The sequence below is a fragment of the Bos indicus genome, chromosome X (genome assembly GCF_029378745.1).
Source record: "Bos indicus isolate NIAB-ARS_2022 breed Sahiwal x Tharparkar chromosome X, NIAB-ARS_B.indTharparkar_mat_pri_1.0, whole genome shotgun sequence".
In the NCBI taxonomy this organism is placed as follows: domain Eukaryota; kingdom Metazoa; phylum Chordata; class Mammalia; order Artiodactyla; family Bovidae; genus Bos; species Bos indicus.
In genome coordinates, this window is record NC_091789.1 from 5316757 (window position 1) to 5332361 (window position 15605).

The window sequence follows — 15605 nt, forward strand, 5'->3', positions numbered from 1 at the left end:
ATTAGCTTTGGTACCCTGGATTTGGAGCATGGATGCAGGAGAAGGGTAGAAGGGGTAGCCTGGTACTTAGGACTTCTCTGGCCAGCTGTGTGGAGGTTTGCCCAGTTCTCAATTCATTCCACTCCTTTCTTCTGCTCTAACATCAGATGACCAAGCATGCCTTCTAATACTCAAGGAATTAATGGCAAATAGTGTTCTACAATTTTTCATCACCACCAACGTGCTCGTAAGACTAGAAAGACAGTGGTCCAATTTGAAGCAAAGTAAAGGCAATAGAGACTACTGTAGAAAGCAAATGAGGCTTCAGTGAAACAGGTCTCATTATTATCATTTGTTAATTTCAGATCAATAGACCCAACATGGAAGTGTGGGATGATGGATCAGAGCCATGTTTTCCCTTGCTTTACCCATTGAGTCAAGTCCCAAGAAGGACCACCTCTTGCCAAAGCCTCCTCCTTTCATCCTAGTTCTCAGAAAAGCAGGTTTAACCACAGAGTCACCATTTACAGAGGAAGAAACTGAGGCTTAGAGAGGTCAGAGTATTTTCCCCATGTCTTGCCCAGTGGTGGAAATATTCAAACCCATGTAATCTGACTCCAGAGTCCCAGTCCCAACTATTAAGGTTAAACTGCCTCTACATGTTTTTTTTTTTTTTTTTTTTTTGCCAAAAGCTCTATAAGAACTTCTGATTTCATGCCTAGTTAAGAACTCCTGATTTGTTTCTTGAATCTTTAAAAATTATTTGAAGTATTTTAGGCAAAAAAGTAATACATAAATATAGTAACAAGTTCAAATTATACAAAAGATCATACAGTGAAAAGTGAGTCTTCGTCTCCTACCTACCCTAGTTCCACAGTTCTCAATCCTCCCCTCTCTAGCTGCTGCTGCTGCTAAATTGCTTCAGTCGTGTCCGACTCTGTGCGACCCCATAGATGGCAGCCCACCAGGCTCCCCCGTCCCTGAGATTCTCCAGGCAAGAACACTGGAGTGGGTTGCCATTTCCTTCTCCAATGCATGAAAGTGAAAAGTGAAAGTGAAGCCGCTCAGTCATGTCCGACTCCTAGCGACCCCATGGACTGCAGCCCACCAGGCCCCTCCATCCATGGGATTTTCCAGGCAAGAGTACTGGAGTGGGTTGCCATTGCCTTCTCCATCCCCTCTCTAGAGGCAAATGTTATTTTTTTTGCATTCCCTTCCAGAAATAATCTGAGCTATAATGCTCCATATATACCCTTCAAAGATAAGTGGAAGCATGTGATACATACTGATGCCTCCAGTCTAACTGAGAAATCCTGCCTTGGCAAATAACACCATCATCAAGATCCAAACACAGGTGAGGACGGGATGGATGTGATATTTTATATACCCATGAAAGACCTGGTGATGTAAAGAATTCATCCTGTAGTTTCAAGCAGTTAGTCTGGATAGGAAGTGACTCCATCTGGAAATGTCTTCTTGGAGGGACTAATGCTCACTTGGGTACAGGCTGAACAGCTCTGCTCCCTGAGACATAGGAATCTCCTACGTCTTATAGAGGGTTGTATCCTGCTTGGTATCTGATGAGCTTAGTTCCTTGCGTATATACACTGGCTTTTCAGTCAATGATGGCTGTAGTTATGCTTGCAAAATTTGCTTTGTTTGCTTAAAAAAATCCTTGTAATGGAGTGTGGGTTACTCCCATGATATATCCCTTTGTTCTCCATTTTTGCTTTTCAGTACCAAGGTGCTCTGTACTCTTAGTGTGTATAAATTTTTGAATTATGCTGAAAATCTAGTTTCCTACAAACTGGCAAAGATTGCTGGTATGCTCCAGAATGGTACAAAATAGAAATCCTGATTAGTATTTTTACTTTCAGAAAAGAATTAACAAAATATCACCTAGTACCTGCGGACCACAGGAACACAAACAAAATATCATCTATTTATTAAAAAAATATGTTTTGCTCTAAGCTATAAAGAATTGGTGTTAAATTTCTAAACAAAAACTATCAGTTTGGGAGGGGAAAAGTTTATGACAAGGATTATGGGTGTGGGAGGTAAAGGTAGGGTATATATATATATGGTGGTGGTGGTTTAGTTGCTAATTTGTGTCTGACTCTTTGCAACCTCATGGATTATAGCCCACCAGGCTCCTCTGTCCGTGGGATTTTCCAGGCAAGAATTCTGGAGTGAGTTGCCATTTCTCTGTCCAAGGGATCTTCCCCACCCAGGGGTTGAACCTGGGTCTCCTGCATTGCAGGCGGATTGTTTACTAACTGAGCTACCAGGGAAGCCCAGAGTATATAGTCAAAAGTAAGGTGTTGAACAAAACTAAAACATGAACATGAAACTGGAACAAATCACACTAATTTGCTAAATATTGGGGTGGGGGCAACTAGATATAGCTGCGACTGCTGCAGAAAAAGAGATTTTTGGAGTTTAACAGACTTGGATCCCAATACAACTTTACTCTTTAAGGACCCAGTGTAAGCTCTCTCTGAGCCACAGTTTCCTCATCTGTAAAACGGGTATGATCATGATTAGAATCTTATTGTTTATTTTTTAATATATTTTAAAATTGAAGTATAGTTGATTTACAATGTTGTGTTAGTTTCAGGTATACAGCAAAGTGACTCAGTTATACATATATGTGTGTGTGTGTGTGTGTGTGTGTGTTACTCAGTCGTGTCTGACTCTTTGCAACCCAATGTTTTGTAGCCCGCCAAGCCCCTCTGTTCATGGAGTTCTCCAGGCAAGAATACTGGAGTGGGTTGCCATTTCCTTCTCCAGAGGATCTTCCTGACCCAGGAATCAAACTTGGATCTCCCGCATTGCAGGCAGATTCTTTATCATCTGAGCCACCAGGGAAGCTCTCTCTCTCTCTCCCCTCCTGCCACACACGCTTGTTTTCAGATTCTTTTCCATTATAGGTTATTACAGGGTTTTGTATACAGTTCCCTGTGAAAATCTTATTATGAAATGAACTCAAGCAAGCTACACATTCATCAAAAAACAAACACCCTCCCCAATCCTTTTATTATCATTGAGGGAAACAAAACCTCCCAAGAACCTAGTAATATCTTTCCTTATTAATTGTTCCCTTAATAGCCTATAGTTATTTTCACAGTTCACTCTGAATCTTAATTTTATATACCAAAGCATTTTAAGAGTTTCTCTTTGACTCTTGTGTTTATTACCTTTCTCAGTGTGGAAGGCAACATCTAAGGTGGCTCTCAGTGACCCCCAGCTCCTGGTATTCACACCCTTGTGTAATCCTCTTTGAGCTGATCAGTGACTTACTTCTAAGGAATAGAATACAGCCAAATGGTGTGGTATCACTTCTGTGACTAGGTTGCAAGACTGTGACTTCCATCTTGCTAGCTGTCTCTCTTGCTGGCTTTGCCAAAACAAGATGCCATGTTGGAGAGGTCTGTTTGGCAAGGAACCAAGCATGGCTTCCAGCCAATAGCAAGTGAGGAAACTCCTGCTGACAGCCTGTGAAGACCTGAGTCCTGCCAACAAGCACATGAATGAGCTTGGAAGCGGATCCTCCCTCAGTCAAGCCTTGAGATGCTACCCCAGCCCTGGCCAATATCTTGATTATAGCCTGTAAGAAACACTAGAGCAGAAGACCCTGTTTAGCCATGCTTGGATTCTTGACCCACAAAAACAGTGAGATAATAAATGTGTTATTCTAAGCTGCTAAATTTTAGGGTAACTTGTTATGCCTAGAATGGACTTTCTAGTACCATTTCCTAGAAGTCAAAAGAATGATCCATGCTGAACTTTCAGTAGAAAAATATGACAACAAATCAGTTATTGAACATTTCCTATGTGCTGGGTATAGTATTTTTGTTTACTTTAAAAAATTTATTTATTTTAAATTATTTTTGGCTGTCCTGGGTCTTTATTGCTGTGTGCGGGCTTTCTCTATTTATGGTGAGTGGGGGCTACTCTCTAGTTGCGATGCGTGGGCTTCTCATCGCAGAGCATGGGCTCTAGGTGCTCGTAGGCTCAGTAGTTGTCCCCATGGGCTTAGTTGCTCCGTGGCATGTTGGATCCTCCCTGTCCAGGGATCGAATCAGTGTCCCCTGCACTGCAAGGTGAATTTTCAACCACTGGACCACCAGGGAAGCCATGGGTATAGTATTAACTGCTTTATTATTAAATTTATTGACTTAATTCTCATGACAACTCTCTGAGGTAGCATTATGATCTCTATTTTACAGATTAGGAAACTGGGTCTCAGAGAGCTGAATTAACTTATCCAGTGTGAAATAAACAGTGGCTTGTATAAACTTCAAAACACGTGTTCTTAATCAGATAAATAGGGTTGTTGTTGTTCAGTCGCTAAGTTGTGTCCAACTCTTTGTGACTCCATGCACTGCAGCACACCAAGCTTCCCTGTCCTTCACTGTCTCCCGGAATCTGCTCAAACTCATGTCCACTGAGTCAGTGATGCCATACAACCATCTCATCCTCTGTTGTCCCCTTCTTCTCTTCCCATCTCCTCCTGGAGGAGGGAATGGCAAATCACTTCAGTATTCTTGCCGTGAGAACCCCATGAACAATAGAAAGAGGCAAAATAGAGTTGGCTTCATCACAATATGATAACTCAAGATGTACTTTGTCCTTAGCTCTATGCTTGGCACATAGGAGGTGCTCAGTATATATGAGCTATGATTATTGTACCTTGAACTCACAGCAAAGAGCCTCTGTGTCAGTCCCCATTGAAAAACAAGCTCCTTACACCCTGCTGGGGTACATGATCTTCCCCAGAGTGGCCACAGTGGTCCACACATCCTGAACAAGGTCCTGCTTCACCAAGTGACCTTAATAACTCATCCTAATATGTCCTCTTGAGAGTTCCATCCAGCATGTGGCAATGTGCTGGACTCATTTTCATTCTGCTTGGGTGCTACCATTGAGCACTGGAGGCTCTTGATCTGTTCACATGGATTACTCATGGCCATATACAGATGCGGGGCTATTTAGAATAGTGATTGAATTTGAGGCATCAGTTGCTTTCCAATGATCTGTTGCAGCTGAAATTAAATACTCCTTTCTTTTACACCTTTATAAGGCTTGGTTAACTCCTATTTACAGATGGAACTTTACAGCTAGGATATTTTATAGAGCACTTACCCTATTGATAACAGAAACACCTTACAATTGTGTCAGCTTGACTGTTTATAAAACACTTTCATATGCATCTCATTTGATTCTGCGGCACTTCATCTATGCCTTATGAGATGAATTGCTTTCTACCTTGTATTATAGCCATCTATATACATGAGGCAGGATGGTCTGGTGGAAGAATCCCAGTTCCACCATGTACTAGATGTGTGGCTTGAATAAGTTTATGATCTTCCCTGAGCTTCTGTTATACTCATTTATAAAATGGGCTTAATCATGCTCATCTTATAGGGCTATTGTGGGGAATGAGATCACATGTAAACTGCAGGACAAATAATAAGAACTCAACTAATATTTTCTCAAAAATATTGTTAGTTTGCATGCTGATACCTAGCAAAATCTGTGACTGTTCTTTACATCTCCAACAGGCCTGGTGCTGTGTCTTCTATCTTTTGGAAAGAAGCTCAGTATGTATTTCTTGAATGGGCAAGCCTGGGGATAGTCAGGAAAGTTACTATTATTGTAGTAGGTGGAGGTTCAGCAGCCTGCCCAGGACTCACATGACTGATAACGGATAGAACTGGAATTTGAACTCTGGTCCTCTTCTGCCTAGTCCAATCCTGTGGTCTTTGGGTTGGTTTGAAAGAAAGATGTACTGGGAATAAAATCTCTTGTAGAAGCGAAACTACAGAAAGCCTAGGCTGGATTTCTCCACCAGGATTCAGATCTCTTTGGACATGCTGTAAAGAGCCTCCATCCCGTGCCTCCATGGGTTACCAGGGAGACTTCTGAGAGTTGTGTTCACACGCTAGGTGCAATAAGAGTGCCTTAGTTGTTAGAGGCCGTGGGAAAATCTGAGTATAATCTCTTGTCTGCCACTCAGATTTACCCATTGGTCTAGTTCCCTAAGGATTTGTATCTAAATAGACACAGAGGGTTAAGGGATTGTGAAAATAAAAACAAGATTATTGTTGTTTAGTTGCTAAGTGGTGTCCGACTCTTTGTGACCCCATGGATTGTAGCTTGCCAGGTTCCTCTGTACGTGGAATTTCCCAGGAAAGAATCCTGGAGTGGGTTGCCATTTCCTTCTCCAGGGGAATCTTCCCAATCCAAGGATCAAGCCTGTCTCCTGCATTGCAGGTGCATTCTTTACTGCTGAGCCATCTGCGAAGCCCCCAAAGAAGATAAAAGCAGGAAAAAATTAAGCAGTTTCTCTAAAGAGCTCTGTGAGACATTGGAAGGGAGATGAGGCAGCACAGCTTCTATGGTGACCTGATTGAGCATTGGCTCAGAACATAGCCAACTCTGGCACATGGGGTCTCCAGGGAACAGAACTCAGCTTTAGCACTTAGAGGGCTGTGGTACATCAGTGACACCAGGGGCAGCACAGAGGACCATTTTGTTTTAGGAGTAGTGCAGGGTAGGGACTTCCCTGGTGATCCAGAGGTTAAGACTCTGCACTTCAATACAGGAGGCCCCGGTTCAATACCTGGTCAGGGAACTATTAATAAGATTCCACATTCAATGTAGTGCAGCAAAAAAAAAAAAAAAAAGAGTAGTGCAAGGCAGCATCAGTGGCTTAATGTAGCTCTGGAAGCTTTGGGAACAGGGGTAAGTGGTATCCTTGGTACAAGCATTAATGCCCTTATCATTCATGGTGAGCACTGCTAGCAGTGATGAAGTGCCTAGGATGTGGCTTCTGTAGGTGGTGAAGGTCTAAGAAGTCCATAACGCTGAGAAGGCTTCTTTATGAATAGACCTGAGACAACCACTGAGAAATAGTGGCGGTACCATAACAATGGGTTTATGTGAAAATCAGAGAAATGTTGTTTATGACAATCGTTTGTTTTTTTACCCGTAGCTTGATATGATTTGGGGAATTTCAGATTAGCAACCTGACACCAAAAGTCAGATTGATAACAGTTTACCCTGTAATCTGGAGCCCATTCTACTTCTGTTCCCCTGTGTGAGGTGCTAATTTTCAAAGGTAGAATCCTCCCTCCTTCTGCTCCCATTCCCAAAAAGCTCATTACTCCATGCCATCAGGCAGAATTCCTGGGAGCACAGACATTTGAAAGAGAGGTTACTGAACGTGACTCTACATCTCCATCTGGCTATTTGGATGAAGGTGGTAAGCACTCTGGAGCTTCTAGGTGAGGGGCTGTGGGAGGCAGGGGCAGTGAGGGGGAAGCCGTCCATCATTACCAGTGTGCATGGAGATGGCAAACCACATGTCCTGGAGTGGGTGGCATAGCTCTGCTTCCCTCTTACAAAGTGCTGGCTGTGCAAAGGGCTGAGATGGTGGCATCATGCCTTTGCTGTCAGTGACACAAGTTGTATCTGGTACTGTAAGTAAAACAAGCTTCTTTCCTTCAAGATCATCTGTCTGTCTTGCCCTTCAAGGTTAACGAAAGATGTGGTAAAGGCGTTAGGTACATGTCAAGAATGACACCACCACCAGCAACAAGAGTAAATGCTTATATATGTTCTACAGTACACACACACACATGTACACACACACACGCACACACACACACACACTTTCCCCACCATTGGTCCATCTACTTTCTCACAATGGCTTAAAGATTGAGTTAGAGTTATCTTCCTGACCAAACAAGGTTTCCCCAAAATGTAGTTCTAAGACCAGTTGTGCCAGGCAAATTTAGTAGGTGGTAGACAAAAAGCGGAGAAGGCAATGGCACCCACTCCAGTCCTCTTGCCTGGAAAATCCATGGACAGAGGAGCCTGGAAGGCTGCAGTCCATGGGGTCGCTAAAAGTCAGACACGACTGAGCAACTTCACTTTCACGTTTCACTTTCATGCATTGGAGAAGGAAATGGCAACCCACTCCAGTGTTCTTGCCTGGAGAATCCCAGGGATGGGGAAGCCTGGTGGGCTGCCATCTATGGGATCGCACAGTCGGACACGACTGAAGCGACTTAGCAGCAGCAGCAGCAGACAAAAAAGGGTTCCCTGACCAAGTAAGTTTGGGAGACATTGCATTGTACAATGGATTTGACAATACAGTTGGGTTATACAGTCACTCTACTGTAGGACTTCCTGGGGGGCTAATGTGTGTAGAGAAGAGGAGGGGAAAATAAAAGTGAAATAGGAGGAATTTCTCAAAGAGAGGCAGCAAGCATGGTGTTATGCATGGGCGGCTCTGGCAACAGACTTTCTGGGTTCAGAACCCAGCTAGTATCTGTCACTTTCTACTTAGGGGAACTTGGAAAAGTTTATATCACTAAAGCTATGACAAACCTTGACAGCATATTAAAAAGTAGAGACATCACTTTGCTGACAAAGGTCCGTATAGTCAAAGCTATGGTTTTTCCAGTTGTCATGTATGGATATGAGGGTTGGACCATAAAGAAGGCTGAGCACAGAATTGATGCTTTTGAACTCTGGTGCTGGAGAAGACTCTTGAGAGTCCCTTAGACTGCAAGATCAAATCAGTAAAGGAAATCGATCCTGACTATTCATTAGAAAGACTGACACTGAAGCTGAAGCTCCAATACTTTTGCCACCTGATGTGAAGAGCTGACCCATTGGAAAACACCCTGATGTTGGGAAATATTGAGGGCAGGAGGAGAAGGGGGTGACAGAGAATGAGATGGTTGCATGGTATCACTGACTCAACGGACATGAGTTTGAGCAAACTCTGGGAGATGGTGAAGGACAGGGAAGCCTGGTGTGCTACAGTCCATGGGGTCACAAAGAATCAGACATAACTTAGTAACTGAACAACAACAACAATTCTTTCTTAAAGTCTTTATTGAATTTTGTTGCAGTATTGCTTCTGTTTCAATTTTTGTTGTTTTTTGGCCACGAGACCTGTGGGATCTTAGCTCCCCGACCATGGATCAAACCTGCACCCCCTGCATTGGAAGGCAAAGTCTTAACCGCTGGACCACTAGGGAAGTCCCTTTTTTTTCTTTTTAAAGAGACACCCACCGTTTGAAAAATCTAAAAATAAAAAAAATAGAGATACTCACTTGCTGGCCTCAAGATGGTTGTGTGTACATTTTTGGAGGAAGGAGGATGGACTCAATGAGTGGTTTTGTCAATTATCTAATGACTTGAATGCCTTTGATTTCTGCATCAGAAATGGATCTACTGTTACTGAATTGTGTCTTGGAATTTTGCTAGGAGTAAGGAGTGATACCAAAGCATTCAAGATTAATCCAAGCCTGCAATCAAACTGATCATGTTCTCATACTCCAGTTTCATCAGAAAACATCAAATGGCAGGAAATCAAGCTGCATCCTGACTGGGCAGAGTGTTCTTTGTGAGCTGATGATCTACACCTGCAACCGACTTTTAGCGACAGGTGGTATCATATAGAGCAGTACTTCTCAAGCTATCACGTATATCAGAATCACCTGTGTGGCTTGTTAACATCCAGGGGGCTGGGCCCCTACCCCAGGTTTTGTTTCACTAGGTCTGGTCGGGGGCAGGTGTGGAGAGACAAGACTGAGGACCACACTGAAAACTACTGATACAGAGGTTAAGGGAATGGACACTGCAGTTGGAACGACCTGGGTTTAATTTCTAGTCCCACCACTTAAAAGATATGGAATCTCAATTAAGTTACTTGTGTGCCTCAGCTTACCCTTCTGTAGAGTGGGGATCATAGAAACTACCTCATGGGGTTGTTGTGAGGATTAGTGAGTTAATATACAAAAAGCCCTTAGAATAGTGCTTACTGTATTAACGTTAGTTGTTACTATTGTTATTAAGAGGTTAGACCACCAAGTTGGGACAGGATCCATAGAATGGGAAAGGAGCATTGATATAGCAAGCTGTATCACTGCTTTTTAATTTGCCATTTTAAAGGGATATTAATGGTAGGATTTTACATCTTGGTTTTCTAGAGATGGAGCTGCTTTGGGGCAAAGAGATCTGAACCCTGAGGGTTGACCTCCTCCCCTTTGTCTGGTTGACTGGTCTCTTACTTCCAGTCTCATCCCCACCACAGGCTTCACTTTCTAGCAAAGCGGTAACAGTGCAAGTTTGGCCGCAGGCCTCAAAGGCAAACGCTCCACACCTCTTTGGGAATCTCATGGAATATCTTTATTCCAGACAACATTTATGAAGTGCTCACTGGTGTGCAAACCTTCATGGTTTGATCTCTCTTTCTTAGAGTTCCAGCTAATGATCCTGTTTAAAAACACAAGTTTCTGTTTAAAATTCTGAAGCCTTTGGTAAGTTGCTTATAAAGGAAAGAAATGTATACGTTTCTAATCCATTAACCCTACCCTCAAGTGTGCCTGCTTGTCCTGAGGTTCCCAATATACCTCTAGTTCAGATGATAATTAGGAAGCTTGCTAGCATCATCAGAATGCAGCTGCTTGGGGGAAAGTGCCTAAATCTGGCCATAATGTAACCAACTCTCAAGTTCTTTGGGTGACAGTCCAGGGTGTTTGTAAAACCAGCCCCTGCACTTCATTGTGGTGGCTGATTCTGGTAGGCTGGAGGGGAAGGTTAATAATGCCCAGTGGGTCCATTAGCTTTAACCGAGTCTTCCTCAGTGGACTACAATGCAGTGCGGTTATCATCCACAGTGGCTTTCCTCTCTGCTCATTAGTTAATGTCAGGGCTTTAATGGTGCAGAGCAAAAGGAAGGGTGTGTATATTTGTGTGTCCCCATTTGCCTTTTCCCTCATCAGCTGAGCATAATTTCTTTCTTTATACAAAGGAAATGATGCCTTAATGATGAGTCCTGGCCTAGAAATTGGAAAACTTTGATTCTAGAACTAGCATCCCTTCTGACTTGCTCTATTACCTTGGATTATTAGATTTTCTGGGCCTTTGTGTCCTTTCTTGCAAAATCAGATGATCCTGACTCCCTCATCTCAGAGTTGTTGAATAGCTAACAAGATAACTGGTAATGCCTTGGAAACTGATTAGTGCTTTATGGATGTGAGAGAGAATTATGATACCCAGCAAATTCAGATTAGAGATCCTGTGCTTTTTTCACACACTTGCCAAGTCTTATTTAATGAAAATAACAACCCTTATAACTTTTAAAAACTAAATATATAAGTTGAATAAATATCTTTTAAAAAAGAATAATTAAATTATAATTTGATATTTTCCGAAAAGAAAAAGAAGAAGCATCTTTCACAATAAAAAGCATGGAGGTGATTTACCAACTTGGTGAATCATTTTCTGGAAAAAAAAAAAAAAAATCCAGAATCAACCACTAGATGTCAGTGTTGGACAAGCACAGAGAGATTGGCAGCGCCTCCCGCATTAGCGTCTGGCTCCATTTCAGCTATCAAGTTTCTCTGCAAAGGAGAGGGAGTTTGTGTAACTGAAGCAAAGATTTTGCTTTCTCACTTCTCGCCCCGTCTTGCGGAAAACAGCCTGATGCTCTGGGTAAGTCGCCCGTTATCTGTTATCTTCACTTTCAGTGATTCCCTTTATAGATCTGCAGTCTGCTGAGAAGTTTAAAACACAAATTTAAACATGTGCTTAGCTCCCCCAAGGCCACATACTTGTTTTTCTTCACAAAGGTTTGCTTTTCTTTTTCCAGATCAGCCTTCCTGGCCTACCTTTGTGTAAAATTAATCAAATCTAACAAGGAAATACTGCTCTTGGGGACCCAGGTTCCCAAAACCCTTGAATGAGGGTCTTTATTTATTTTTTGCTACAGTGACACTTGCTCTGATTTCAGATCATTTTCTAAAAATGGCAGCTACTTGGTGTGTCATTTTTAAAAGAAAACGTGGTCACATTATAGCTGTGCTAAACAGCCTCTTTCAGTCCTCTTTCATTTTACACTTTTACTGGGAGGTTTGAAAAGAGGCAATGTAATTAGGTTCCAGTTGTCTCTGTTGAGCTCAGAGATGCTCACCTTTCCTTGGGGGAAGATGAATTCCTGTTATGTTGGTTTCTTATCACAACTTGGATTATGGAGGAAATCTGTGGCGAATTCAGACTAAAGCTAGTGATAAAATCAACTCAGCTCTTTGAAAAGGCCACCTGCTCTGGGGTTTTGGAATTCAGATTTTCGGGGCTACCCCTCTTGAACAATTTTCAAGGGTAGAGTTTCAGTTTCTTGCCCTTTATAGAAGGCCAGCTCAGACACATTTAGAAAACGTTTTGTGGAGTAATTTGGAATTGACACATCCCTTCATTGGTTTACCTTAATCCCTTTTGCCCTCCAGTTGGCCAACAGGAAGAAATGGTTTAGTGACACAAAGTCAAACGTGGCTTTCGTGTGTGGCCACACTTCCTGGAGACCAGTGGAGGGGGCTGGAGGTGACAGCGCCTCGTGGTGTGGAACAGGGCCCTGCTGCAGCACCCTGCGTGGCTGCTGGCCAGGAACTGGCCGTGTCCTGGGGAATGAGTCATCAGGCACAAGCAGCTTGCTCTTGGAGGCAGGCCCAGCGTTGGTTTCAAGGTCCTCTTGGATCTGCTGCCTCTCAGCTTCCACTTCACTGCGTCTCAGCCTCCCTGGATCTCCTCAGCAGTGTTCAGAATCTTGGAGGAAGAAAAGCCCCCTTACCCTCTGCCCTATTCCATCACTTTGCCACTTCCCTACTTATGCCTGAGACCTTGCCCCTCCCCAGCTTCTAAAGGATCTTTTCCCAAACTCATCCGCTTCTGGTCTGGCACTTTCAACCTTGTCTCCTGCCGGCTGCTTCCCCGGTGCCTTCCTGCCAACGAGGGAGCTGAGAGCAATAGTTTTGGGGTCAGACATAGCTCAGCTACTCGCTACTTGTCTGACATGAGGGCAGTTCCTTTATTTCTCTGAGCTTCGGTTTCTTAATAACAGAACTTACCTTGCTGTGTTTTGTGAGGATTAAATGAGGTAAACTCTGTAAGGAAAGCAACTAGCACTTTGTTGGAGTTAGGGGGGCCATAGCTGCTGCTGTTCATTTTGTTGTTTCTGACTATTCTCCTAATTGTCTGCCTGCTCTCCATTCTCTCTTTGCCCTTCAGCTGCTCAGTATGTCTAATGACTGGGTTATCCTTACTTTTGCTCTTTCACATCTACTCACTGTCCATTGCTTCTTGTTTTGGCAATTATATTTTAAATACCTACGCTTTTCCTTGTTCTTGGTTTCTGACTTGTAGTATCCTGTCCATATTTTCTAGATGCAAAGGTCATCTCCAATCACTCTAAAGAAAAGAATTAAATTAAAAAAAATCCTCTTTTTTTCCAGAATTATCTATATTCTAGGGTCTTTAGTTTTTCCTATTTGCCCAATTATTATCCCTTCTGTGTTTATTGAAATTTTATCTTTTTTTTTCTAGGCCTCGCTGAAATGCCACATCCTCCAGAATGCCATACTTAATCTACAAATTTGAAGCGAGTTTGCCTTCCCTCCTCCACCTTTATAACCCTTGGCTTGAACCTTTTTATTACATAGCACTGTATATGTGGCTCAATTTGACTTTTTTCTTGGAGTATAGGTTCCTGGAGGTCGAGGACTGTGCTATACACACTAGCCTCTCTGCCTTTATGGGGACAGAGGTCACCACCACAGGATGAGAATCAAGTAAGACTCAAGTGAGAGTGTCCTGGTAGATCAAGAATTGCACTGGTTGATAGAGGAGGCAATAGACCTTTCCTAGAAGTCTTGGCAGCCCACTCCAGTGTTCTTGCCTGGAGAATCCCAGGGACGTGACAGCCTGCTGGGCTGCCGTCTATGGGGTTGCACAGAGTCGGACATGACTGAAGTGACTTAGAACAAGCTAGTAAAGTAATGCAACTTAACAGCAGCAGAAGTCTTTACAAATGGCTGTGTCCTCATTAGACTGAGATGAGTGGAGGTTTGCTGCAAAATGAACTGTTGTGATTCTCTAAGTATAGTGGCCGTGGACGCCATGAGTCTGCATTGTAGGGACGCCCTGTCCCCCTGTAGCAAATGGCCAGTAACTTCAAAGTACATGTATGTCAGCAGGGACCTGACGGAGTAAGGTCTCAGCAGTGGGTTTGGACCATATCAGGGTTTCTTCAGAGGGGATTTACATGTATTTGAATGTTTTCACTCAAACTATCCAGCAGGGAAATCTTCCCCCACAAACATCATAGTATAAACAAGAAGCTTGCCCTTTTTTTCCTGTCTGAGGTCTGTCAATCTCACACATACAATGCAAGGCAAGGCCAAGGCCACGACCTGACTGATTTTGACTGGTAAGGATACAGTGCGGCGCTTTTAGATTTAGGAAGTTGAGTACTTACGTAGACAGTAGAAACAAGAAGTAGCTGAAAGAGCCACCTCTTTGTAGTTGTTGTCCCACACACTGAAAGGAATGACATGGGCCAGATGACCGCAACACGAGTGGTGGGGCTCTTCATTGCTGAGAAGCCCTATGTAGGCCACCACAAAGTAGTTCTATATTCTGCATAATAAATATTTATATAAATTTATATTAGAAATTGTATTTTATATTCTTATAACATTTATATTTTATAAATTTGTGTTTATATATTAAAGCAGTTAGATATTCTGAGAAGACAAGGCAGAAAACCGCATACCTCATTAGGACTCGTGAAGCAAGGGGAAACTGTCTCATGAGAACCTCCAGGGCAGGAGGGGTGGGGGTAGGGGGTGGAGGGTGAGGGGGAAGGTAGATCACTGGGAGATGGACTCATAGCAACTCTTTACACGGCCTCCTCCCATTGTCTTCTGTACCAGGAGGATCACAAAGCATCGGACAGGACTCAGGCTGCACTTCCACACTTTGCCTGCGTGACTTGTGTGGGTGCATATATACGCACGGCCACCAGGGGGCCGTGGCCGAGCCACTCCCCAGCATGGCTCAGGGGTGCCTCCTCTGGAGCCCAGTCACGTGTTTGTTGATAGTAGCTTTGGTTTCTGCATATAGAAAACTTCTGAAGTTCCATCCTCACCACAGCTGAGACACACACACACACACACACACACACACACACACACACACACCTCTTTCTCTCAATTCAGAGTTTAGGTAATTGCCAATGAAACTATCTATACAATTTGCTCTTCTTCTCATATTTCATCCTGATCATTATGCTCCCTACTCGAGTTAGGCTGATTCACTTCCTTGCTTCCTCAGCCAAGGTCCTTTCATCATAAGAAACATCTAAGAAACTTCCTAAACAGGACAGGAATTGGCCTCTGAATCCAAGTCTCCTCAAGCCTGGCCCCTGCAGTTTGCTCTCTTGCTTGCTTTGTCCTGAACAGTTGCTTTCTGTAGGTCTTCGGGATTCTGAGCATATATATGGCTTTTAAAAATTTTATTTATTAATTTAATTCATTGTTTTTGACTGTGCTGAACCTTTGTTGCTGCACACGGGCTTTCTCTAATTGCAGCAAGTGGGGGCTACTCTCTGTTGTGGTGTGGGGGCTTCTCCTTGTGGTGGTTTCTCTTACTGTGGAGCAGCAGTTGCAACTCCCAGGCTCTAGAGCACGGATTCAGTAGTTGTGGCACAGGGGCTTACTTGCTCCACAGCACGTGGATCTTCTCAAACCAGGGATCGAACTGGCGTTCCC

General features: G+C 43.2%; 1 long non-coding RNA gene across 5 annotated transcripts in view; it reads left to right on the top strand.

Moving 5' to 3' along the window:
• LOC139181316 (uncharacterized) overlaps window positions 1-14649 on the top strand; it is a 135143-nt gene extending 120494 nt beyond the window's left edge. For 4 of the 5 annotated variants that reach the window (XR_011565308.1, XR_011565310.1, XR_011565307.1 and 1 more), the window contains one exon: window positions 1-11317. This exon is cut by the window's left edge and continues 24347 nt beyond it. This is a non-coding gene — a long non-coding RNA (uncharacterized lncRNA). Of the gene's footprint in view, window positions 11497-13380 lie in introns of those variants that run through there. The other variant, XR_011565311.1, reaches the window with a different exon arrangement.
• Window positions 14650-15605: the final 956 nt, after the last annotated feature.